At 38.5% G+C, this 27,761-nt stretch overlaps 1 protein-coding gene and 1 long non-coding RNA gene across 2 annotated transcripts in view; both read right to left on the minus strand.

Annotated features, from left to right (window-relative positions):
* Window positions 1–27,761, minus strand: part of RTN1 (reticulon 1) — a 280,842-nt gene that overhangs the window by 88,554 nt on the left and 164,527 nt on the right. The gene's annotated exons all lie outside the window — the stretch shown is intronic.
* On the minus strand, window positions 215–27,568 carry LOC135971989 (uncharacterized). Its single transcript, XR_010588502.2, has 2 exons — window positions 27,316–27,568; window positions 215–25,782 (listed from the first exon to the last, which is right to left on the minus strand). It is a non-coding gene; the product is annotated as an uncharacterized lncRNA (long non-coding RNA).

The raw sequence follows: 27,761 nt of genomic DNA on the forward strand, positions 1-27,761 counted from the left end.
TTTTTAATAAATAGGGAAAATGTTTATCATATCATGTTAAGTTAAAAAAAGTATATGAATTTATATAGCCAACATAACAAGTATACAAAAATATGTACAGACATAATAATAGAATATATGTTGAAATTTTGACAATAGTGGTTGAATTATGATTACAGTTATTTTGTCTAAGTTTCTATATTAATAGTATGTGTGTGTCTATCACTATTTCCCATTTTCTCTTTTTTCTCTACTTCTCTTTTCATCTAAGTGTTCATAAAACTACAAATCTATTTTATTATTTCCATATTTATTACATACATCTTAGAATTCCACATGTACACATCCATCAAAATCTTACCAGGCATTATTTGCTACCAACAATTCTTAATTTAGACATATGAACATATATTTTCTCTAACAAAAATAAGTCAGTTACTTTTATTTTAATTTACTTGGTTCTTGATTGATATGTTTTATTCTATGAGTAACTGTCTCTCAATAGAAAATAATTCTGAATCTTAAAAAATGGTAATTTGAAAATGCCAAAATGTTCTCCATACTATTTTTTTCAACCCTTTTTTCTAGCTCCAATAATGATTATCAATGATGAGTGTCATATCAATTCCATCCCCAAATCATACACTGCAGTAAACACTGGGAAATAATGAATCTGTGTCACTAACACTCTGTATGCTCCGCTGGGCTCTCTCACTCATGCTCATAGTTACCACCAGACATGAGTACCACCAGCTCTGAACCTCCAGCCTGGACCTAGCTCTTGAGTTCCAGGTTCAGGTCACTACCTGCTTACTAAATAAATCTTCCTGAATGTCTCCTAGGCATTTATGAACTCATTTTCCCTGTATCACCTTCTCAGATGGTGTTCCACTAAGTAGCCTTCTTTTTCACCCAGCTAATCGAATCAGAACACAAGGATCATCCCAGATTCCTGTTTCTGTTTCACTGTTCCCTTCCCTTACCCTCAGACCTTGATTTCTACTTTCCAAATCTCCCTCAAATTCATCCTCTCAGCTGCTACAGCTTTAGTTTATAGTTTAGACCCTCATCACTGCTCACGAGATTTTTAAATGATCTTCTAACTACCCTTTTGGTTACCAATCTGTCCTTCTCATGGAGAAATCTTTCTAAACATAAATCTGATCATGGCACTACCCTTTAAGAAGCTAGAAGATCCAGCATGTGCCTCTTAATATGGCTCCTTCCCATCTACCCATCTTCATCTCCCACGGTTTTGCCACTGACATACTTTCCAGAAAAATGGAACTATCCTAATTCCCTGAACCTACATGGTATTTCAGCCTTTGGGGACTTTACTTCTTTTCTTCAACTGAAATTCTCTCACGTGCTCCATATTTCAAGACTTAGCTCAAGGTTCAACTCCATTTGTCTTCCTTTCCTTATGGCATTACTATTTCTGGTACATCTTCTCATGATTATTTTATTTATTCAAAGAAGATTTATTACACATCCAATATTATACCATGCATTGTGCTGGCTGCTGCGTAGATACACTACTTCTGCCTCCACAGAAGGATTCCATTTGCCTTTCCTGCCGTTGAAGTTTACACCTATGTCTCCTTTGAACTGCTAGAGGGCAGGAACTGACTCATGGTCATCTTTGTATCCTCCAGCTTCTGGCAAAAGTAGATGCTTAATAAATGTGTACTGAACCAATGGAAACAAACAGAAGTGTTTCTGGTTACACTAACAGAACAATAAAACTTAACAAGTATAAAAGTAACTCATAATTGCCAATGAGTAATGTTTGACACTTCATAAAACAGAAACAATTCTATGTTTCTAGGGAACAAACTCAAATGTATACTTATAGAGCACATGGTTAAGCATTGCTTAAAAATGCTTTGAGGATGTGATTCGATAATTTATGAGTTTCCTCATAATTCCATGATTAAAGTGACTGATCATAGGGAATATAGTTAGTCCCACTGAACTCCACTCCAGAAACTGTGGTTCCTAATCTGCATGCACTAATTTGCCTAACAGAAATCTTACTTATGAGGTTGTTCAGCATTTAAGAGTGCAGGCAAGAGAAAGGAGAAGCAATTTGACTTGTACCTAGGGGAGTGACATTTTGGTTCTTGGTTAATATTTAAAAGTCAACTGACACAAGATATTTGCTGACATTCACTGTGGTTGATGTATGAATCTGCCAATCCCATTTCTCCTTACTAAGGCATTATTTTGGTCCTATACTGAAGCTTATTCCAAACTCAACCTCATGTTGTCTTTCTATTGGAAATCACTTAATTGGCATCAACTCTTTGCTTTTATATAGCTGAAAAAATACATTAATCCATTTAAAGTTGTATGAAGATAGTATTAATTTTTGTGTATTAACACAATGACTTATTTTCTGATGTAAATATTTCCAAATCATCCTGGGATAGGGTAAGTGAAATATGCATTTCTAATATAACTGACATGGAAAATACATTTTGCAGATTTGAAATGATGTGGATTCAATACACATCTTTATATGTCAATTCAGTAGGCATTTAATACTAGGGTTTCTTTTGGTTTTTATTTAACTTTCTTTTAGAAAATTGAAAAAAAAAAACAAAACAAAACGAAAATCTTAGTTAGAATTTGTCTCTGGCCAGTCTCAAAACACTTTGCAATATACTTGCCTGAGATCCATTCACTGTAGAATTAAATGTCACCAATGATGGCTTTTTACCACAACTTCTGAAAACTTCCTTTGTTTTTCAAAGCAGGTGAGCCAAGTTACAAACCTGTTTATTCATTTGTATTTCCTGAAAGGTTAGATCCTAGAGTATTTAGTATTCTATCTCCACAGTAGGTCCCTTGAAGGGCTGCTTTCTCTTGCTTTAGAATTACTCTCTTATTTCCTTAATATCTTTGGTTTCAGGTAGTTGACCTTATTGGTCAGATAAGAGTTTTGGGCTTTTGTCTGCCATGAAAGAAAACTGGTGATCCATCTAATTTGCTTTTCTTTGTTTTTTAGTTCTTGCCAAAGCCAGCTCCCTTCACCATGAAGAGTACTCTGGTGTTTTGAGAGTGTTTGTCTGATTCTTATTACCAAGGATTGCCCTTTGAGTTAGTGTCTTAAAAGTAGTAATTTCAGTGATCGACTTTCACAGGCTCAGAAGGCTTCTGCATTTAAAGTTTTCTAATGACCAAGCAAAGTATATGCAGTGTACTTTCTGTTTGCAATGTTGTAATCACAAAAAGAGAAATACTTCGTTAATTTTAATTAGAATAAGGCTTTTTAAAAGTTAAATTCTCCCTCCCTTCACCTCACTCTTCTTGCTTTTTTATTTTTTTACTTATGGTGCTTACTATGATTTAGTTAAATGATGTGTTTTGTAACTATTTCTAGATTTAGTAATTTGAAGTAGTTCCTGTTATATAAAATTAAAAACCTTTAGTGCATTTTCACTATCATTTATATCCTTTCCAGTTACTGATTTTTCACATTAGTTTTAGTGCCAAGATTTATACAATTTACATATTTTTCAAAAGTTATAATTAGGACTTCTCTACTTTATCCACAGGATGGTTCTCAAATTTATGGCAATATATAGAATTATTGTATTATCATGACTTAGATATTATTTTCTATAAAAATAAGAAGCATGTTTAGACTCAAATAAAAGGAAACTGTGATCTCGTATCACTAAATGCCCTACCAGTCAACAGAAAAAAACTGTAAGCATAAAGATTCAATAAATTCTCTACTAATTTCACTTTTCTTCATGCTTTATAGGTCATATTCAGCTACTACATTTTCTTATGTTTTATATTGTATTCCATTCTCTTCCCTGAATTTACTTTTGTTAGGATTACCTCCTTGAGATTTTTTTATATGGGGTACTTGAGCAATAAACTTTCAAAGTCTAAGTGTCAGAAAATATCTTGATTTTGCTTATACGAATAATAGTTTGGGTGGGTATAGAAGTCTAAGTTCAAAATAGTTTCTCCACAGAAATCTGAAATCATTGTGTACTGTCTTCTCACGTACATTGCTGCTGACAAGAAATATAATATCTGCCTAATTCTCATCCTGTCATTCCTTGTTCTTCATTCTTTATTCTCCTCACTATGGAAGCTTTAAAAAATAACTTTATCCCATGATCAAGTGGGATTCATTCCAGGGATGCAAGAATGGTTCAACATATGCAAATCAATAAATGTAATACATCACATTAACAGAATGAAGGACAAAACCCCTATGATAATTTTAACAGATGCAGAAAAAGCATTTAATAAAACTTAATATCCTTTCATGATAAAACTCTCAACAATTAGGAATGTACCTCAACACAATAAAGGCCATATATGACAAACTCACAGCTAACATAATACCAAATGGGAAAAGTTGAGAGCTTTTCTTCTGAGACCTGGAACAAGACAAAGATGACCACTCTTGCCACTTCTGTTCAACATAGTACTAGAAGTTTGAGCCAGACCAATTAGGAAAAGAGGAAGAAATAAAAGGCATCCAAATCTGAAAGGAAGAAGCTAAGCTGTCCCTCTTTGAAGACAACATTAACTTGTATATAGGAAAGTCTTCAGATGTAAAAAACTGTTAGAGCTAATAAATGAATTTAGTAAAGTTGCAGGATACAAAATCACATACAAAAATGAGTAGCATTTCTACGTACTAACAGTGAATTATCTGAAAAATAAATCGAGAAAATATTCTCCTGTACAATAACTACAAAAAAACATATTAGGAATAAATTTAACCAAGGAGGTTAAATGTATATCTCTACACTAAAAACTGTAAAACATTGATGAAAGAAATTGAAAAAGACACAAATAAATGGAAAGAGATCTCATATTCATGAATTAGAAGATTTAATATTGTTAAAATGTCCATCCTACCCAAAGCAGTCTACAGATTCAAAACAATCCCTGTCAAAATCCCAATGACATTCTTCAAAGAAATAGAAAAAACAATCCAAAAATCTGTATGCGACCAAATAGCTAAAGCAATCCTGAGCAAAAATAACAAAGCTGCAGGCATCACACTACCTAACTTCAAAATGTACTACTATTAAGCTATAGGAACCAAAACTGGATGGTACTGGCATAAAAACAGACAGATAAACCCAGAGTAGAATAGAAACAGAATAGAAAGCCCAGAGATAAATCCATGCATTTATGGCCAACCAATTTTTGACAAAGGTGCCAGGAACACACAGTAGGGAATGAACGGTCTCTTCAATAAATGGTGTTGGGAAAACTGGATTGCCACACTCAGAAAAGTGAAATTAAATTGTTATCTCTCACCATATACAAACATCCAGTCAAAATACATTAAAGACTTAAACATAACACTTGAAACTATGAAACTAGTAGAAGAAAATTTAGGGAGAAAGCTCTGTGACACTGGCCTGGGCAATGATTTTTTTGGATATGACCTCAAAAGTACAGGCAACACAAGCAAAAACAGAAAAATGAAATGATACCAAATTTATAAAACTTCTGCATAGCAAAGGAAACAGTCAACGGAATGAAGTGACTACCTACAGAGTAGGAGAAAATATCTGCAAACTATACCTCTGATAAGGAGTTAATATTCAAAATGTATAAGGATTCATTGTTTTCCAAGATGGTGAATGCTAAAGCATGTCTCAGCCAGTTGGAAATAGCAACATAGTGCATTAAAATAGTGCATAAAGATAAGCTTTAATTCACAAAGTAAATGAGAATCCACCAGATTTATGAGGGACACCCCAGATCTCTAGGAGGAAAACGTGGGCAAACAGCCCTCGTGACAGTATCTGTCTGATAAACGTGAGTGAAGCCCCAGCACATGAGAGGAGCAGAGAGCCTCCTCTGTGACTCACCCTTCCACTTGGGATCTGAGCAACCCAGGTGAAGGACGAGCATTATGTTTCTCCAAGCCCTGGAGATAACTTGGGGAAAGGCTTGGAAATGCTGTGAGGGAAAGACACCGAGAAAAGCTGCAGACATTTTCCCGGGCCTGGAACCGAGAACAGGACACCATTTTTAATCCAGGCACATTAAAAGGCAGCCATTCTTTAGTGACCTGGCAGCATGGCCACTTAGGCATTTTATAACAGTCTTAGGTCAGGGACTGGAGTGTCTGCTCTGGAGTTGGGTAGTGGCTTCTGCAGCCAGAGCTATGGAAAGTGCCTCAGCAGTAGGTGCTGGAATTGTGCTTTCTCCTATTGCAGGCCCGGGGTGGGAGGACAGCCGCTACAGCTGCATCTCCTGGGTGATGAGACCTGTAGCCAGGGATAGCTTCGCAACCTGGAACCAGTCTGCATGTGTCATTGGTGGGTGTCCCAGGCTGCTCCCCTGAGATCATGGTGCCAGGGCCCTCTCTGCTCCATCCCCAGGCAGAAATCCAAGCATTTGGAGCATATGCTTGCCTATGCCAGCAGTCTGAGCCACCCCACCCTTCATGGATATAGATCACGGTGCAGAAGGACCCTCTCCACTCCATGCCTAGGCAGATCTCCAGGAATTCAGAGCACCCCCTTGCCTGGATCGGTAGTCGGAGCAAGCCTATCCTTCCTGTGCACAGATCATGGTATGGAGGCGCCCTCTCTGCTCTACATGTAGGCAGATCTCCAGGCATTCAGAGCACCTGCTCCCAAAGACTAATGGCTTGAGTCAGCCCATCCTTCCTGTGCAGAGATCCTGGTACAGCAGGGCTCTCTCCGTTTTATGCCCAGGTAGATCTCCAGGCATTTGGAGCATCTGCTCACCTAGTTCAGCAGCCTAAGCTGCCCTATCTTTCCTGTGCAAAAGTGCAGATACAGGTGCGAAGAGGTTCCTTCCACTTCACATCCAAGCAGATCTCCAGGCATTCAGAGCACCCACTTACCTGGATTAGCATCCTGACCCACCGTATCATTCCTATACAGAGATCCTGGTGCAGGGGGTCCCTCTTCACTTCATGCCCAGGCAAATCTCCAATCATTTGGAGCACCTGCTTGCTTGGTCAGCAGGCTGAGTCACCCTACCACTCATGTGCAGAGATCTTGGTGAAGGGGGGGCCTTCTCTATTTCATACCCAGGCAGACCTCCAGGCATTCAGATAACCTGTTTGCCTAGATTGGCAGCCTGAACCACCCCACCATTCCTGTGCAGAAATATCGGTAAAGGGGCACCCTCTGTGCTCTACGCCCAAGCAGATATTCAGGAATGTCGAGCACCTGCTCATGTAGAACAGAAGCCTGAGCTGCCCCACTATTCTAGGCAGAGATCCTGGTGCACAGAGGTCCTCTCTACTCCATGCCCAGGCAGATCGCCAGGCATTCAAAGTACCTGTCCTCCTGAATTAGCAGCTAGAGCCACCCCACCCTCTTTGTGCAGAGATTCTGGTGCAGTAGGGTCCTCTACGGTCCATTTTCAGGCAGCTCTCCAGCCATCTGGAACACTCACTCTCCTGGATTAGGAGTTTCAGCCACTCCCCATCACCATGCAGAGAACTTGAGGCAGAGGCGGTTTCCCAGCTCCCAAACTAGGCAAACCTGGCTGCTTGGTGGCTGCCCACTGGGTTCTCCTTTGGCACTGGTGCTCGTGCATGCCATCAGAGGGCCTGTAAAGAAGCCTGCCTGGTCCAGCCCCACCCATTTGCCACCTTCCCAACCCTTCTGGGGCTGAGCAGGGAGCTCAGACCAATGTGCACACCATAAACTAGCCCATTGCTTGAGGCAACAGAGAATTTCTCCCAGTAAACAAGGATATACCCAGTCACACTGGCCACAGACAGCTCTTACCCATAAGCACCATCTACTGGCTTGTAGGTTGAACTACACAGCCTAATATAAGACCTGTCAACAGAAGTGCATAGGGCGACAGAAGCAAAGCCAAAAGACACTACCCAACCTTCTCTAAAATCACATCCCCCAGGGAGGGGGGGAAAGGGAAAGAGAAAGAGAAAGTAAGAAAACAACAATAATATTATAGGGAAAGGCAGAAAAAGAAAAAATCCCCACCACACAAAAATAATGACAAAAATTAGAAACACCAGCATTTCCAGATAAGAAGAAACAAATGCAAGAATTCCAGCGCTATGAAAACTGTGAATGCAGTTACACCACCAAAAGATCACACTAGCTCTCCAGCTATGGTCCCTAACCAAAATGGAAACTCAGAAATGACAGGTAAAGAATTAAAAGTATGGTTGCAAGGAAGCTCAAAAAGATCCAGGACAAGGTTGAAAATCAACACAATGAAACTTCTTAAGCAATCCAGGAAAGTTAGAAAGAGATAAACATCATAAAAAAAGCCACAAAACTTCTAGAATTGAAAAACTCATCTAAGAAATTTCAAAATACAATTGAAAGCTTCATCAATAGACCAGACCAAGCAGAAGAAAGAATTTCAGTGTGTGATGACCAGTCTTTTTAGCTAACACAGTCAGACAAAAATTTAAAAAAAAAAAAAGGAATTTTTAAAAGTGAACAAAGTCTTTTAGAAATATGGGATTAGGTAAAGTTACCAAACCTATGAATTAATGGCATTCCTGGAGAGACAGAGAGAAAGTCAACAATCTAGAAAACATATTTAGGGGAATAATTCAGGAAAATTTCCTCCATCTTGCTAGAGAGGTAGATATCTAGATACAAGAAATCCAGACAACACCTGTGAGATACTATACAAAATAAACATCATGAAGGCATGTAGTCACCAGACTGTCAAAGGTCAACACTAAAGAAAAAAATCTTAAAGCCAGCTAGAAAAAAGGGTCAGAACACATACAAAGAGAACCCCATCACCTAACAGCAGACTTCTCAGCAGAAACCTTACAAACCAGGAAAGATTGGGAGCCTATTTTTAGCATTCTTAGAGAAGAGAAATTCCAACCAAGAACTTCATATCCCACCAAACTAAGCTTCATAAGTGAAGGAGAAATAATTCTTTTTCTCTTTGAGAGAGTTCTAAACATAAAAGCAAAAGAATGATACCTGTTACCACAAAATAAACTTAAGTACATAGCCCACAGACCCTATAAAGCAGCCACACAATAGAAAGTACAAAGCAACCAGCTAACAACTTCATGATAGGATCAAAACCTCACATATCAATATTAATCTTGAATGTAATTTACTTTTTTTGTTTTTGGTAGAGATGGGATCTTGTTATGTTGAACAGGATGGTCTTGAACTCTTGACCTCAAGTTATACTCCTGCCTTGGCCTCCCAAAGTGCTGGGATTACAGGCATGACCCACCACACCCAGCCTTAACCTAGAATGTAAATGGCCTAAACACCCCACTTAAAAGGCACAGAGTGGCTAGTTGAATATTTTAAAAAGTACATCAGTCTGCTGTCTTCAAGAGACGAATCTCACAGATAATGACACAGATAGGATCAAAGGAAAGGGTCGAAGAAAGATCTATCATGCAAGTATAAAACAAAGAGTGGAGGTGGGGGGGGTCACTATCCTTATATCATATAAGAACAAACAAGGGTGAAAATGGCATTACATAATTATAAGGGGTTCAATTCAACTACTAGAAGACTTAACTATCCTAAATACATATGCACCCAACATTGGAGCACCCAGATTCATAAAATAAGTACTTCCAGACCTACAAAAGATTTAGATAGCCACATAAATAATAGTAAGGGACTTCAAAACCCTACTGACAGTATTAGATAATAGAGGCAGAAAACTAACAAAGAAATTCTGGGCTTAAATTCAACATTTGACCCACTAGGCCTAATAGACATCTACAGAATACTCCAACCACCAACCACAGGATATATATTGTTCTCAGCTGGACAAGAAACATACTTCAAGACTGACCTCATGTTTGGCCATAAAGCAAGTCTCAATACATTCAAAAAATCTAAATCATACCACCCATACTTCTGGACCACAGTACAGCAAAAATAAAAATACATAGCAAGAACATCTCTCAAAGCCATATAACTGCATGGAAATTAAACAACTTTCTCCTGAATGATTTTTGGATAAACAACAAAATTAAGGTATAAATAAAAAAATTTTTTTTAAATAAATGAAAACAGAGAGGCAGCATACCAAAATTTGTGGAATGGAGCAAAAGCAGCACTAAGAATAAAGTTTATGGTGTTAAATGCCTACCTCAAAAAGAGAGATATCAACTTAACAATCTAATATCCCACCTATAGGAACCAGAAAAGCAAGAACAAACTAACCCAAAAGCTAGAAGAAGAAAAGAAATAACTAAAATCAGAGCAGAACTGAACAAAATTGAGACCCAAAAATCCATGCAAACCTAACAAACCCAAAAGTTGGATTCTTGAAAAGATAAACAAAATTGATAGACCACTAGCTAGATTAATAAAGAAAGAGAGAGAGAAGATCCAAATAAGCACAATCAGAAGCAACAAAGTTTACATTACAACTGATCCCACAGAAATATAACAAATCCTCAGAGACTATTTTGAACACCTCTATGCACACAAACAAGAACATCTAGAGGAAATGGACAAATTTCTGAAAACACACAATCTCCCAAGACTGCATCAGGAAGAAACTGAAACCCTGAATACAACAATATCAAGTTCTGAAGTTGAATTTCGTAATAAAAAGAATGTACCAACCAAAGCCCCGGACCAGACTGATTCACACCCACATCCTACCAGACATACGAACAACAGCTGGTACCAATTCTACTGAAACTATTCCAAAACATCAAGGAGGAGGGATTCCTCCCTAACTCATTCTGTGGGGGCACCATCACCCTGATATCAAAACCTGGCAAAGACACAACGATAAAGGAAAACTATAGACCAAATATTACTGATGAACACAGATGCAAAAATCCTCAGCAAAACAACAGCAAACCAAACCCAGCAGGTCATCAAAAATTAATTCCCAAAATCATTTTATTCCTGGGACACAAGGTTAATTTAACATATGTGAATTAATAAATACGATTCACTACATAAACAGAATTAAAAACAAAAACCATCTCATCATCTCAATAGACACAGAAAAAGCTTTGGATAAAATCCAACATTGTTTTATGATAAAAACCCTCAAAAAACTAGAGGCATCAAAGGAACATACCTCAAAATAATAAGGGCCATCTATGACAAACACACAGCCAACATCATATTGAACAGGCAAAAGCTGGAAGCATTACACTTGAGAACTGGAACAAGAAAAGGATGCCCATTCTCACCACTCCAACATAGTACTGGAAGTGCTAACTAGAGCAAACAGGCAAAAGAAAGAAATAAAAGACATCCAAATAGGAAAAAGGAAGTTAAACTATCTCTCTTTGTAGACAATATGATTCTATACCTAGAAAACCCTAAAGACTCTGCCAAAAGACTTCTGGAACTCATAAACGACTTCAGTAAAGTTTCAGGATACAAATTCCATGTACAAAAATCAGTTTCATTTCTATATGCCAATAACATTCAAGCTGAGAGCCAAATCAAGAATTGCTGCAAAAAATAAAAATACCTAGGAACGCATCTAACCAAAAAGGTAGAAGATCTCCACAAAGAGAACTACAAAACACTGCTGAAAGAAATTATAGATGACATTAAAAAATGGAAAAGTATTCCATGCTCATGGACTGGAAGAATCAATATCATCAAAATGGCCATACTGCCCAAAGCAGTCTATAGATTCAATAGTATTCCTGTCAAGCTACCAATGACAGTTTTCATAGATCCAGAAAAAATGATTCTAAAATTCATATGGAACCAAAAAGAGCCTGAAGAGCCAATGCAATCCTAAGCAAAAAGAATAAAGCTGGAGGCATCACACTGCCCAACTTCAAACTACACTATAAGGCTATAGTAATCAAAACAGCATGGTACTGGCACAAAAATAGACATATGGAACAATGGAACAGAATAGAGAACCCTGAAATAAAGCTGCACACCTACAGTCATCTGATATTCAACAAGGTTGATTTATCTTAAATAGAAAATAAATTATTCTACTAAAAAGGCAAAAATAAGCAATGGAAAAAGGACTCCCTATTCATTAAGAGGTGCTGGGATAGCTGATTAGCCATATGAAGAAGTAATGAGCCACCATCTTTAATAACTATGTATTTGCTACCAGCTGAATATTTGCTACCACTCCCCTCTCCCAATTTTTAAGTGGAAATCTTAACCCCATCGTGATGATATTAGGAGGTGGGGTCTTTGGGATATATTAGGTCATGAAAATGGAGGCCACATGAATGGGTTTAGTCCCCTTATAAAAGACACATGAGAGCTGGCTTTCTCCCTCTGCTCTTGATCTTGGACTTTGAGTCTCCAGAGCTGTGAGAAATAAATTTCAGTTGTTTGTAAGCCACCCAGTCTATGGTATTTTGTTATAGCCGCCCAAACTGACAAGACAGTATTGGTTAAAAGCAAAGATCACTTTTTGCACAATTTATCTTTTGCAGCATTTATCTTTTGCAGCAAATGTTGCTATATTAGCAGACATTTCTATGTTCATTTAATTTAATAAGCCTCCTGGTTTTTACTTTTTTATTTGTGTTTTTTTATTTCCATAGGTTTTGGGGGAACAGGTGGTGTTTGGTTACATGAATAAGATCTTTAGTGGTAGTTTCTGAGATTTTGGTGCACCCATCACTCGAGCAGTATACACTGTACCCAATTTGTAGTCTTTTATCCCTCACCCCCTTCCCACCCTCACCGTCCTATCAGACCCCAAAGTCCACTGTATCATTCTTCTTTTTTTTTTTTTTTTTTTTTTTTTTTGAGACGGAGTCTCGCTCTGTCGCCCAGGCTGGAGTGCGGTGGCCAGATCTCAGCTCACTGCAAGCCCCGCCTCCCGGGTTTACGCCATTCTCCTGCCTCAGCCTCCGGAGTAGCTGGGACTACAGGCGCCCACCACCTCGCCCGGCTTTTTTTTTTTTTTTGTATTTTTTAGCAGAGACAGGGCTTCACCGTGTTAGCCAGGATGGTCTCAATCTCCTGACCTCGTGATCCACCCGTCTCGGCCTCCCAAAGTGCTGGGATTACAGGCTTGAGCCACCGCGCCTGGCCACACTGTATCATTCTTACGCCTTTGCATCCTCATAGCTTAGCTCCCACTTATGAGTGAGAATATACGATGTTTGGTTTTCCATTCCCGCGTTACTTCACTTAGAATAATGGTCTCCAATTCCATCCAGGTCACTGTGAATGCCATTATTTTGTTCCTTCCTGGTTTTTACTTTTTTGTACAAGGTATGCTATAAACCCGGACTCCAAGTCCAATTCAATATGAATGCTGCTGTCCAAAGTTTTCTCCTTGTGGCTGAGTTTTGCCTTATAATGCTTTGAGACAATGCTACTACAGAAAAAAATGTACCCAATACAAGAATCTCTAAGAATCCAAAGGCTGGTCTATGCCACAGCAGATGAATGTGTTTAGCTAAAAAAGGAAGTGAACCTGCTCCACGGCAGCACATCTGAATTGAGTTTTCCGCTGGACTCAGAACCTACTCAGAATCAGGCTGAGTTTTTTTGTTCCTTTCACCTTTGTCCACACCTCAATTTAGTTTAAAGGAGATGTATCTTAAAAAACAGTCCATTTGAGTTCTGAAATCTTACTTTAATTCTAAATACCACCTTTCAGCAAAGGGTCTTCATTGCCTTTTCCTTCTTTAGCCAGGTATTTCATCACTCAGCTCTTACTCCTCAGTTGGACATTCACTACTTTGTTTTCTAAATCAGGATTTTTTTTAACTTCAATAAAATATTGATTCATGATAAACTCTTAGTGAAAGTAATGCTAGTGTAATAATTAAAAGCATCAGATTACCCATCTGGAAGAAAGGAGAGTCACAGTTCTAGGCATGTGGGAAGAGGGGGAAAACTGCTCCCAATGGGCATAAATAATTGACAAACACTCTAAGAATGGAAGGAAGAAATCACATACGTAAGTGTGTGTATGTACTTACACATACATGGCACTTTTTCAAGAGAGATTTATCACAATATATTTTATATGAAAAAGCATAATTAAATATTGTTTTCAAGAAACATGAATTGTAGGCTTCTGGAAATAATTCTGAAAATTTGCATGGTGCAAAAACATTAAATCATATCAATTACAAAACTGAGAAAAGTGCTATATGGTGTCTTAGAGCCTCAAAGCTCAGGTTGAAAAAGAAAATTTCTATTTACCTTCTGTGCCATTCAAAATTTGTTGCTAAGTTTCCAACATTACAGATCAATTTATCCTTAGGATGTGCAAATAACTGGTTATACAACTCAAAGTAGCTTGACAAAGTAGTTTGACAAGTCATTTACACCGGCTACTTGTTCCCTCCCCAAACCTAACCCTACAGAAGCCACAGAAAGAAAAAGGAGGCTGACAGATCTCAGAAACTCATATAGAAACCATTCGAGAGAGTGGTTGGGTTCCAGTGTGGACAGCAAACAGCAGCCCTGTGTAGGAAAACTGGGCAGCCACAGACAAAGGACAAATGGCATGGGGCTTCTTAGTTTTCTTTTCCCTGTATTTCCTTGAAATAGGTCACTGGAGACAGAAAAACAGCAATACCAGCTTCTCAAAGTAGCACCAGAGTATTCTGTCCTCCTTCAGGGTAGAGAGAGGTTCCCAGAGAGGCAACGGCGCTTGGTGCCATGGTTGAGTGATGGGGTGAGGGCGGTAGGTAGTGAGGTGGTGGGCAGGAGGGAAAGTCAAGCTCAGACTGTAACCCCAGAGCTTTCCATTTGGAAGAACATTCTCTTTACCACTCCCTAGGCTTATGATAAGAGAGTGATGGAAAGGAAGATGAGGATGTGAACAAACAACTATACAACCTTCATCCTGCTTACTCATCCACTGGCTTTGGGCTTGGCTGTGGCACAGGCTTTGGCTAATGGGATGTGAGGGAACATGATGCTCATTTACCACATTCGAGCAGAAGCCTAAATGTGACTGTGTGGCTTAGCTACGGCCTTTCTGTGCCATCCTTGTATCAGGACAGCATGTCCTAGACAGGGGCTGCTCCTTTAGCCTGGGTTCCAAAATGAAAACACGCATGGAGCTAAGCCAAGCTAAGCAGAGCCCAACAGACTTCAGCAGAACCAAACCCTGATGTATTGTGCAGAAGAAAAACTATTTCTCATTGTAGCCCCTGAGATCTGGGATTTATTTGTTACAAACTAGGAAAAGTCAAAGAATTCACTGACTTAATAGGTGACAAAACATTACCATCTCTTTTAGTCTTATCAATTAAGGATAATTCTTTATTTTTCCAATAAATATTATCTGACTTTATTAATCCCTAAATCTACCTTTGATTATATCAGCACGATTTTGCTATATATTATTACATTTATATATACATATACATACATATATGATACACACACACACACATATATATATCAGAAAGATTCTAGTACTTTATATACTATAAAGTCTGTATAGTCTGTGGTCTATAGAAAAATATTCAAATGATATGTTGATTTAGCCCCAAATATTTTTTATATGCATGTAGTTTTACATATATATAAAATATGTAGTTTTGAAAATTTTGTGTTTTTAGGGCCATTTTATTAGTGACTTCCCTGGATATACAGACAGATTTAGCAGGTGACTTTGTTGAAGTTGGAGAAACTATTCGGCTAAGTTTCCAACAGTCAGCTAAGTCTTAAACTTCTCTATTGTCAATGGCAATTTAATACTTGCATTTACCTGCCTGGCAGCAGACAAGGTCATGTACCTTTATGCTGAGGCAGCAGGTCAAGTGACTTAGCTTTTAAAAGCTGCAGGCTCATTGCTAAATGGAAGGAACACTCTCAACTAAATGAATGACTTGGCCCACAGCAGAATACCTTGGTGTCTTCAGATTGTTTACTGCCCAAGTCACTCATCATCCTCAGCACTAAGACACCACTTAAAAGGTCAGTAGCATAACCCAATAAATGAAGAAGTACTTTTATATTCTAGGTCTTTGTTGTGAGAAGATAGAGGCTTTTAATTACTTTTTTTTTTTTCATTTTTCAAAGGAGAAAGTCTGTTGCTGAATTGATTGTCCTTGCAAAGATACTACATGGAAAATGCTATTTACTACAGCTGCATGAAAGGATCCAAGGGCAGGGCTGGCAGGCTGGGGTACAAATCCATTGTTGTCAGCAACATACTTCTAAATTTCTACCAAGGTATGGAGTCCACTATGACTCCCAGGTCCCAAATACTGGTTGAAGAAGTTGGAAGCTGCTGTAACCTAGCTGTTGATAGATCTAACCTGGACAGGAGTTATGCTTCCAAGACAGAGGAGTCTCTTACAAAGCAGAGATTCAGGTAAACAGGATAGGAAACAATTTTTCAGAATTTCCTATTCTTGGTCCCTAAACTCTAAATTTATGAAATATTAGTAAGAGCTTCCTAACTGCTCTCATGGAAAAAAGAAAAACCAAACAAAAAACAAGAATCACAACATCTAGAAAATATTTTAAATGTAGTCACCCATTCTGAAATAATGTGATTGCTGTGGCATTGTCAAGTAGCCACTACATACTCCTGAGTTTAGTTTTAATTGGCTTATGTTATTCATCCTTGTAGAGTCTCATTTTTTTTGGTTCATTTGTCTCTTCAGGGAAGAACTAGTAGGAAGATAACATTTCATTTTCCTATGAATAAATGCTGATTAATAAATGACAATCAGATTCTTCTTGTACTTCTCACAAACATCTCCTTCTCTTTCAAAACTTGGCTTAGATATCCTTCATTTTGGTATGCATCATTAACTTCTCCCAGATAATTACTGGCCTCTCCTTTGTGTTCCTTGTTCACACCTTTGTTATTATACTTAATATTTTATACATGGTTATTTCTGGATGTCTTTCTCCCACTATAGAGTAACGATGGGCTTGAGACTACCACTATATCTTGTTCATCACTGAATTAAGTACAGTCCATTATAATGTAAATGCTGAATATATGTTTGCAGAATTGAATTTAAATCTGGAGAGAAGTTTCAGTGGCCCGTTAAAGGATTTGAGCTCTCAAATCTTTCATCACTGATATGTAGGAAGAGAGTAATCATACCTAAAGATAATGAAACAGGGACAGCAAAAGCATTGAGTGATAGAATCCTCCCAAATCTTTCAAGAAAAATAGGGTTAGCCTAACAATATGAAATTTAATGGAGACAAAATACAAGGCCTACTACCTCCACCCAAAGTGCCAACCATAATATTATGAAATAGAAAAATATATAGCTTATTCCTAGCACATTAATAAGTAAGGACTTATGGGTATTAGATGATGTAAGCTTAACACAAGTCAACAGTGTGATGTGGCTGACAAACACATGATGTGTCTTCAGGTTGAATCAGTAGAAATGGGGTGCGCACAGTGAGGGAAGTCATGCTCTTGCTGTAAACTACACTATCCAACTCACATACTTCTCAAAAAGATATACTGTTTAGGGGCACAACATTTAGAAAAGGGGATAAATGGACTTAAAAGCACTCTGTGATGATAAACAGCAATGGTAATGTAGTGTTTGGAAAAATGAAGACTCAAGGTTAATATGACAGTGATCTTTTTATGTTATGGCCCTGCATGATAAAACAGGATTAGTGGATAAGTAACATCAATATGAGATAAATTTCTTATAGTCAGAACTTTCCAAGGATGAAAAATCAGTTTGGAAGGTAGTGAATTCTCTGTACTGAGAATGTTTGTAAGATTTTTTAAACACTTGTTCCCTCCAACCCAGAAATTCTTTGACTCTGAGCCTTTTGTTCAGTTAGGTTAAAAATAAATGGTGATTCCTTGATTTCTACAAATAGGTAACATGATTATCAACACTTGATCTTTTCTAATATTATGTTCAATTGGAAGGAATGAATAGTCATAGTGGCCTGCCATTTTTCAATAGATTACAGTAGCTAATTTAAAAAATAAGGTGATATGGTTTGGCTGTGTCCCCACCCGAATATCATCTTGAATTTCCACATGTTGTAGGAGGGACCCGGTGGGAGGGACCTGGTAGGAGGTAATTGAATCATGGGGGCAAGTATTTCCTGTGCTCATGCTAGTGAATAAGTCTCATGAGATCTGATGGTTTTAAAAAGAGGAGTTCCCCTGCACAAGCACTCTGTCTTTGCCTGCTGCCATCCACGTAAGACATGACTTGCTCTTCTTCGCATTCCGCCACGATTGTGAGGCTTCCCCAGCCACATGGAACTGTAAGTCCAAGTAAACCTTTGTCTTTTGTAAACTGCCCAGTCTCAGGTATGTCTTTATCAGCAGCACAAAAATGGGCTAATACCTAAGGCATTAAGAATCAAGCTAAAAATGTGCCTGAAAAACACCTCTACTTTGCTGTAAGCACTAGACTTAAGGTTTAAGTGCCAGATAATTTCACTACAAGGTTACACTTCTAAAGCATTTCTGAACTTTTAGTTGTAATTGGCAGTCTGCATTTTACCTATACAACTGGAGTTGCTAAGTCATATTTTGATTCCTTTTAGTCTAGCCATCATTTTCTGGAGTAGATTCAAATATTGAGCAAGAGGAAACCCATTTGAATCTGTTCCACCTGGAAGCTTGTTGTCAACTATATCAACAAAATAGATGTTGCTGGAAATATAATTTTGGTGGCTGAAACTGCTGCACTTTTCTATGTCATCATGGTTAATACGAATGTGTCTTTTATCCTTTAAGTGCAGGGTATATTGCTAGAGTGATGGGTGCACCAAAATTTCACAAATCACCACTAAAGTGCTTACGTAGTCAAACACCCGTTTCCCAACAACCTATGGAAATAAAAAATAAAATAAAATAAAAATAAAACTTAATAAAGAAAAGAATGTGTCCTGCAAATTTATGAGTCAAACTAGAATACCTTTACTAGAAATGAAATCACTTACCTTTTTCATAAGAGGAAAAGAAACAAAACAAAACTTGTTCCATCTAATATTGAGTAACATATTTTTCTGCACTTAAAATTTTTTTTTTTTGAGACAGAGTCTCGTGCTGTTGCCCAGGCTGGAGTGCAGTGGTGTGATCTCGGCTCACTGTGACCTCCGCCTCCCAGGTTCACACCATCCTCCTGCCTCAGCCTCCCGAGTAGCTGGGACTACAGGTGCCTGCCACCACGCCCGGCTAGTTTTTTTTTTTGGTATTTTTTTTAGTAGAGACGGGGTTTCACCGTGTTAGCCAAGATGGTCTCAATCTCCTGACCTCATGATCTCCCCGCCTCGGCCTCCCAAAGTGCTGGGATTACAGGTGTGAGCCACCGTGCCCGACCTGCACTTAAATTTTTATGGAAAAAAAGCCCAAATGGTATAAACAAATGGTACCATAAAGACACATCTAACAAGTTGATGTTAAGGATTTAGTGTGGAGGATGGGGAAGGAGCAATATTTAGACTGTAGCTCTTGGCCAGAGATTTAACTTTCAAGCAATGGAAATGACAATGGACAAAAAGGAGAAGTTTGAGGCCAGTTCTGCCATTGGCTGTTATATATGACCATAACAAGTCACTTTCCTCCCTTATAAGAAAAGGAACTAAAATTTCAAGGAGGAGAAACAGAATTTCAGAGAGACCAAATAGAAAGCGATGGTCCAGAGTTTGAACCTAGGTCTCACTTACTCCAAAACTCATGCCATCCAATCTTATTTATGTCTCTCAACATCAAATATATTAACACTGATTCTTCTTCTATGTTACCACACAGCATCTCTAAGGAAGAAAAAGAAAAGAATCAGCCTTTCCTGCCAACAAATTATGTTCTAGACCAGAGATCAGCAAACTCTTTCTGTCAAGGGCCAAACAGTAAACATTTTTCAGCTTTCTTGGCCATATGGTCTCATTTGCACCTACTCAGCTCTACCCTTGTAGCACAAAACAAGTCAAAGAAAATATGTGAGAAAATGAATATGGCTGCATCCTGATAAAATTTTATTTTAAAAAACAGGCGGTGGCATGATAGCATCAAAAAGAATAAAATAATCAGGAATAAATTTATTTTAAAAGTGCAAGACTTATACAATGACAACTACAACATGTTGTTGAAATAAATTAAATAGGGCCTAAATAAATGAAAAGATTTCTTATGTTCATGAATTGGAAGGCGATATTTAAGATGGCAGTACTCCTCAAACTACAAATTCAATGCAGTTCCTATCAAGGTACAAGGTACAAGCTAAGTGTGTTTCAGAAACTGACAAGCTAATTCTAAAATTCATATGGAAATAAAAGAGACCCAGAATAGTCAAAACAATATTGAGAAAGAAGACCAAATTGGAGGACTTGCACTTCCAGATTCCACTTACTACAAAGCTACAATAGTCAAGATGGTATAATACTAGCGTAAGTCTAGACAATAAATCAATATAAGAAAACTAACTGTCTAGAAACAGACCCTTACATTTATGGCCAATTAATTTTTGACCAGGGTGACAAGACAATATATTGGGAAAAGAACAGCCCTTTTAACAGACAACTGGCTATCTATACGCAAAAGTTGGGCTTCTATTTCATACCACACACAAAAATTAACTCAAAATGAATCAAGGACCTAAATGTAAGAGCTAAAACTTTAAAACTCTTAGATGAAAACAAATAAATGAATCTTGGTTAACCTGGATTAGGTCATACTGGTTTCTTTGATGTGACACCAAAATAGAAGCAGCAAAATAAAAAGATAAGTGTAACTTCATAAAAATTAAAAACTTTTATTTATCAAAGGACACCATCAAGAAAGTGAAAACACAATCCACAGAACAAGGTAAAATATTTGGAAATCATGTATCTGATAAGGAGCATGTACATAGAACATAGAAAGAACTCTATAGTTCAACAGTAAAAAGAAAATCCACCCAATGTAAAAATGGACAAATCATTTGAATAAACATTTCTGCAAAGAAGACCAATGACTGATGAGCACATAAAAAGATGCTCAACACCATTAGTCATCATTAAAATGCAAATCAAAACCACCAGAATGGCTAAAATTAAAAAGTGTGAGGATGTGGAGAAATTGGAATTCTCACATATTGCTACTGAGATTGTAAAATGGTGCAGCCACTTTGGAAACGATTTGGTAGCTTCTCAAAATGTTAAATGTAGAGTTATCTTATTATCCAGCAAGTTCACTCTTAGCTATATACCCAAGATAAATGAGAGCATGTGTCCTCACAAAAACCTGTACATGAATGGTCATAGCAGCATTATTCCTAATAGCTGGCAATGGAAACAACTCAAATGTCCACCAAATGATGAGTGGATAAATAAAATGTGGTATATCCATACAATGGAATATTATTTTTCCATAAAAAGGAAGGAAGTACTGATACATGCTACAACATGGACGAACCCTTAAAATATTATATGACATTATGCTAAGTGAAAGAAGCCAGACACAAAAGGCCACACATTTTATGATTCCATTAACAGGAAATGTAAACTGTGTCTGTAATAGGCAAATCTATAGCAATAGAAAGTAGATTTGTGGTTGCCAGGGACTGTGGGAAAGAGGGAAGGGGGAATGAACATTGAGGGGCATGGGGTTTCTTTTTGGGGTGATGAAATTTTTTGAAGCTAGATAATAGTGATGGTTGCACAACTCTGTGAAGGTATTGAATTGTACACTTTAATAGGGTGAATTTTATGGTATGTGAACTATATCTCAATAAAGCTGTATAAAAACAAATGAACAAACACAAATTGGATATAGTTTGCTGACTCCTGTTTCAGATTCTTACATAGTTATCTGTGCCTCACTTACCCTAACTGTAAAATTACTGAATTGGAGTAAATGTTCTCTAAGATGGCTTTCAGGTAAAACAAAATTCTCCTTTTATTAAAAAAATTATATTCAGAATTGAGATCCTGAGGCTCCTGTAAATCTTGTCACCAACCACACAATTTTTTAACAGTTTTGCTTAGATAAGAATATTAACATATTTTAGAAAATAATTAACAATGGAGGTTATAGTAACAAAAATGCTTTTTGATAAAGCATTGATTAATCAATAATTAAATCAGGGCATTTAATTGCCTTCCCAGAGTGCTGCCCTGCACTGGAAAGTCTGTGCCAGCAGGACTCCCTGTGAGTACACTGTACAATATGTCAAGGTTGCTTCCTCTTCAAAACTTACTTATGATTTACACATCTGTCCTAAATAACCGAAGATAAACGTTTTCATAAGCTACTCATCTTATGATTGCTTATTTGGCTACAACTTCTAAAGTACATTTTAATATATTTTGATATATAAAGTTTTATCATTGCCAGCCCTTGGTTCTCTTTACGACTGCACCCATTCCCTTGTGATTTCATTCTTTTGCAAGGTTTTACCCATCCATTTTCTAGGGCTGCTGAAACCAAAAACCGGGGAGTCATCCCTGTTTCTTCTCTGGCCCCACATCCAGTTGATCAGGAAGTCTTGTGAGTTCTACCTTCAAAATGTTTCCAAAACCTGACCATTTTTCACTACTGCCACTACTACAACCCTGTTCCACCACCATCTCCCACTCGTGTTCCTGAAGAGCCTCTGATGGGTCTTCTTACTTCTGCCGTGGTCCCTCCAGTCTACTCACTATATGGCAACCAGAGTGAGTGCTCACATCAGAGGAGCTCACTCCTCTGCTTTTACCCCATGGGGGTCCCATTGCACTCCAGTGAGAGTCATGAGGCCTGTGGTCTGCCTCTTCTTGCTTTGCTGACCTCCTTTCCAGTGACTCTCCCTTCCAGCCACCCTGGCCTCCTTGCAGTTCTGCGAACACATCAGATAACTCCCACTTTAGGGCCTTTACTGCAGCTGTTTCTTCCTCCTAGGCTGCTCTTCCACCCCATAGCTGCTTACCTAAGTTATTTGCCTTCCTTAAATCTTTGCTCCACTCTCACCTTCTTCAATGAGTTCTCTCTCCCTTGACCACCTGATATAATATTGTGACCTGCCCCTCCCTCTACCACATTCTCGATGCCTCTAACTCTTTCTACTTTTTCTTTTCCTCCCCAGAGTCTTATCACTTTCTCGCATACTATATAATTTGCATATATATTATGTGATATCATTTGGATATTTGTCACCTCCAAATCTCATGTTGAAATGTGATTCCCAATGTTGGAGGTGGAGCTCAGGGTGGGAGATGATTGGATCATGGGGGAAACCCTCATGAATGGTTTAGCACCATCCCCTTAGTGATCAATGAGTTCTCACTCTGAGTTCACATGAGATCTGGTTGTTTAAAAGAGTGTGGCACCTCCCACCTCACTCTCTTGCTCCCACTCTTGCCATTTGACATGCCTGCTGTCCCTCATCTTCTGATTGGAAGCTTCCTGAGGCCTCACCAGAATGAGATGCCAGCACTATGCTTCCTGTAAAGCCTGCAGAACCATGAGTCAATAAAACCTCTTTTCTTTATAAATTACCCAGCTTCAGGTATTTCTTTGTAGCAATGCAAAAACAGACTAACATATTATGTTTATTGTTCTTGTCTTTCTCCTCTAACAAGAATGTAAGTTCTGTAAGAGCACAATCTTTGTTTTGTTCACTGAAGTATCTCAAGTGCCTCAAACAGTGCCTGATATATAAGATGTAACAAGAAATATTTGTTATATAAGTAAGCCAGCTATCTATCTATCTATATGGAATGATGTAACTGAAATTTTGGTTGTTAGCCAATGCTCATATGACCATTATTTAAAATGGCACACTGCTCAGTCAGATACTATGCAGTGAACAGGAGTGTTCCAGGCTGAGTCCTACTCATCAGCAATGTGATTCCACAGTTGGAAGCCCCTGAAAAAAGAAAGGTAATTATATTGTATTTTTCTTCCTTCTGAGGGAAGGATGATAATATTGCAGGAAATCACAGATTCAGGTTTTTCAGCAGTATGGAGCTCTTGAAATTATCAAATCCAGTGTTTTCTCTTCCCCTTTTAACCTTAAACCTATTTTTGGAGTCACAGATCCCACTGAGAGTCTGATGAAAGTTACGATCTTGGCCTAGCAAAATGCTCCTGCAAATATTTGCACAATTTGCCCTCCAGGGATTCGCAGTCCAAGCATAAGAATTTTAATTCTAGTCCCTTCAAGAACAACCCCCCACCCCCTGCCATGAATAGTCAAAGCTCTGCTAGGTTCAAAAATTGACTAAGAAGATTATGCAACATTGCTCAGAAATCCCATTCAATATTGAACGATGTTCCCCCTTGGCAAACCTCTCCTTATGTCTTTGTGAGGATGGAGTGAAAGAGCAGTAGATACAATATGGTCTGCCATCAGGGGAAGGGGAAACAGAAATTCTCAGAGCTCTGAAAACCTGCTGACACCAAAAATAGCCAGCTTTTGGCACTTCAAAGGCCCAGAGTCACTAGAACCTACACACTAGTCCACGTTTCCATTGACAGGGTGCCCCTACATCAGAATAAAGTGATGGCTGAGTTCTCATTTTCTGAATTCAGCATTGTGCTGTGCAGACAGAAGTAAAAGGAAATTGGAGAAACAATCAAATTGCCAGTCACTGAGAGAGCAGAGAGGAGAGAAGGGTATGAAAATGGCAGTGAAAGCATCTGGGGGGAGCCAGTGCTGGTCTTGGAATTGGACTTGCTGCTGTAGCTGATTCCCGTACACTGTGATCAGGAAGAAAACCCACCTCTCCCAAAGGTGGTGCCACAGACCATAGACAACTGAACATACTGGGTTGGGGGAAAGGAGAAGAGGGTAATCAGAGAGCTGGATTATCATTATAAACATTAAGCAAAAAGCAGCTTTTACAGCTTTTAGTTAGCTCAAAAATATTTTCCTGGCTCTGAAAAGTGGTGCTCAACTGGAAAAAATTTTATATATCATAAGGGAAATATGACAGATTTAAATCTTTCCTTTGTGCCTAGAAGAACCTTATCGAAAGCACTTTTGAGAGTGGAGGTGAAATAAGACATTCAACAACCTCCCCCTATTCCCAAACTCAATTTTACTTTTGCTTCCACGCAGGCTGCTGCAGGCTCCCAGGAACGAGCCCACGGAAGTCTATGCATACTTAGGAGTTCATATAGTTGCCTGTCCCTCTACTCCCTACCCCAACTTTGCAGCTACCTTTTGATCAACCTCTACCAAGATGAGCATTTACGTTTAATTGTACAGAGGACTAATGAGTCTCTAAAGTTATCCAGTAACTCCAGGTACACTGTGTAAACAGGAAAACAGGGAAGAAATGCACTTATGACTAGCTTCTCTCCCACTGGTGTGCTAGCTACCGCTACAGCATCTGATAATGGTACTCAAGCTATTAAAGCAATGATTCTTTTTATGTGCCTCACATCCCAATAAGCCAAAACAAATATTGTCATTACTTTAGGACAACCCAACCTTTCTCCCTAAAGTAAGAAGGCTAAGAGTCATTATTTTGCTAATGCTTCTCCCTGTCCCAGATTTTTTGAAGATATGAGAAAACAGGCATAGAAAAATTAAAAGAGTCATACATCTCGAACATCACAACATAAATCATTAACACAGACAAGGCTAGGCTAAGCATTGCTTGCTTTCATTGCCCTTATAACACTTTATTACACCTATCTGTTTGTATGTATGTCCCTACAAATGCCTTCCAGGCAAGCACTGTGTCTTACTCATATTAGCTTCTGTTGGTGCTCAGAAAATGATACCCCAAAATATGGCCCTTTGGCACGCTGAGTGCTTTGAACAAAGGAGACTGAAAGGCCTCAGAGCCAAAGTCTCTCTCTGACCTTCTCCTGCCTCACGCCTCACCTCCAGATTTTCCTTTCAAGGCACAGAAAGGGGCTGCCTCTGAAATTATCTTACCTGACTAAGGGAAGTTCATCCAGAAGGAATGCAATTGTTGTGGCCTTCCTCCGTTGAATCTACATTGGGCACAGAAGGTTAACTCATATTGCATGCTCATGGCACCATACCTGACAGACATTTCACCTATTCTCTCAACTATTCTTCTTTACCTGCATAATAAGACAAACTTTGTTTGCAGTGTCATTCTGCCCCTCACCTTCCCATAACTTGTCATCACCTCTCCCAGAGGCCAAAAGAACTGTGTCCCAGGCTATTGTCTCTTCTTTGGGGCCACTAAAATCCCCTAAAAACCATGTAATCTTCCTCTAAAATAGCCTACATCCCCCACTTTACCTCTCCCCTAGGAAAAGAATATTTAAGCATCAGGCATCTGACCCTTTTTAAAGTTTCATATTTTGCATGGCTCCCATGAACACTTGTAACGCCTTTTCTCCTGTTAATCTGTCTCTTGTCAGTTTATTTCAACAGACTTAATGACTTGAACCTTTAGAGGGGAACGTTCTCCCTACACTTCTCCAGCCACAGACCAGTAACTCACATGCAGTAGTTGGCTAAGATTTGATTCCTGAATGAATGTATGGAGCATGTGCACATGTGAGTGTGTGCACATGTGTGAGCAAACACAGACATATAAACACAGAAGAGTTCACATGGGTTGTTCCTGATTCTAATTACCTGACTTCAGAATCTCTTTGTTTCTAATGAAAGGAGTATTAGTAATCTCCGTGATGCTCAATGTTCTGCTCAAACTGACCTTTAAAGAGGGTAGGTAAAGAGAAGGGCGCTGGACATCTTAACACTTCTCCCTCCTCTGAAATCCAATAGCACTTAGGATTGACAGGATTTGTAGTTGAAGTCAATCAATAGTATCTGGTGTTATTCTTTAAATATTCTATATGTATTATTCAATCCCCTTGATGGGTTGAGGGTTGGTAAAGCATATACCATTAAAAGCAATTCCTGGAGAAAAGTTTGTTACTCTCCAAGGAACTCAACTAAGAATCAGACACATATAGGTGTTCTAACCATGTGCTGAACTGAAGAACTGCTGAGTTCTGAAGACCTGAGAACTGAAGAACAAGCTGAGTTAAGCCCAAGGTCCATCTAGTTCCAAAGCAACAACAGAAACTCTGATGGCTTTTAAAGAACAGATTTGTTTTTCATCCATATAGTGTTCATGGTTAATGTTGAAATATAATTAATTAGCTAACGACAAGAGTCTATCTTTAACAAGAGCCTCGAGGCACAGGGTTAGAGGGCACATTTGTTGTCCTTGTAGCAACCTTAACACGTCCATTCCAATATTCTAATTCTATCATCTGTCAGGCCTTCTTTGACGATTGTATTTAAAATAGCTTTCTTTAGCCTGCTTTATTTTGGAATTCACAGCACTTACCACTGCCTGATACTATATGATGTGTTTTTTTTGTATACTGTTAGTCTCTTCCACTAATTAAGCTCCATGAGAGCAGGGAGTCTGCTTTCTTCCCCACTCTCTCCCCTAGTGCCTACAAAACAGCCTGGCATGCAATGGGTTCTCAATAGTTGTTGATATAGTAATGTTGCTGAATTTACAAATGTTCACTTACCAAGAGTCAGCATCATTTGAAATGAGGAAGAAAGGTCTAGGAAGGAGTTAACTGCTTGATAATTCTCTCTCCCTCTCTTTCCCTCTGTCTCTCTCTTACACACACACACACACACACACACACACACACACACACACACACACAGAGAGGGAGAAACAGAAGTCTTCAGGAGATGAACACCTAGAGTCAAGGAAACATTCTGACAACAGCCTCGTCCAGTATTCAGTAGGAAGAAACAGGACCCAATCAGTATGAAAGATTTGAAAAGAGATTGCTGTGTTCTACTAAAACTAAAAAAAAAATAGGGAATTGCTGCAAGTAAGCCAGATGGAGTAGAATGCCATGAAACTTACAGCAGATGGCACTAAAATATTAAACTAACATTTCCTTATGCTCCAAGCTGAGCTGTATGTTAACGCTGATTATAGGAGCCAGTCTATTTAAAA

Source organism: Macaca fascicularis, chromosome 7, assembly GCF_037993035.2.
Source record: "Macaca fascicularis isolate 582-1 chromosome 7, T2T-MFA8v1.1".
NCBI lineage: Eukaryota > Metazoa > Chordata > Mammalia > Primates > Cercopithecidae > Macaca > Macaca fascicularis.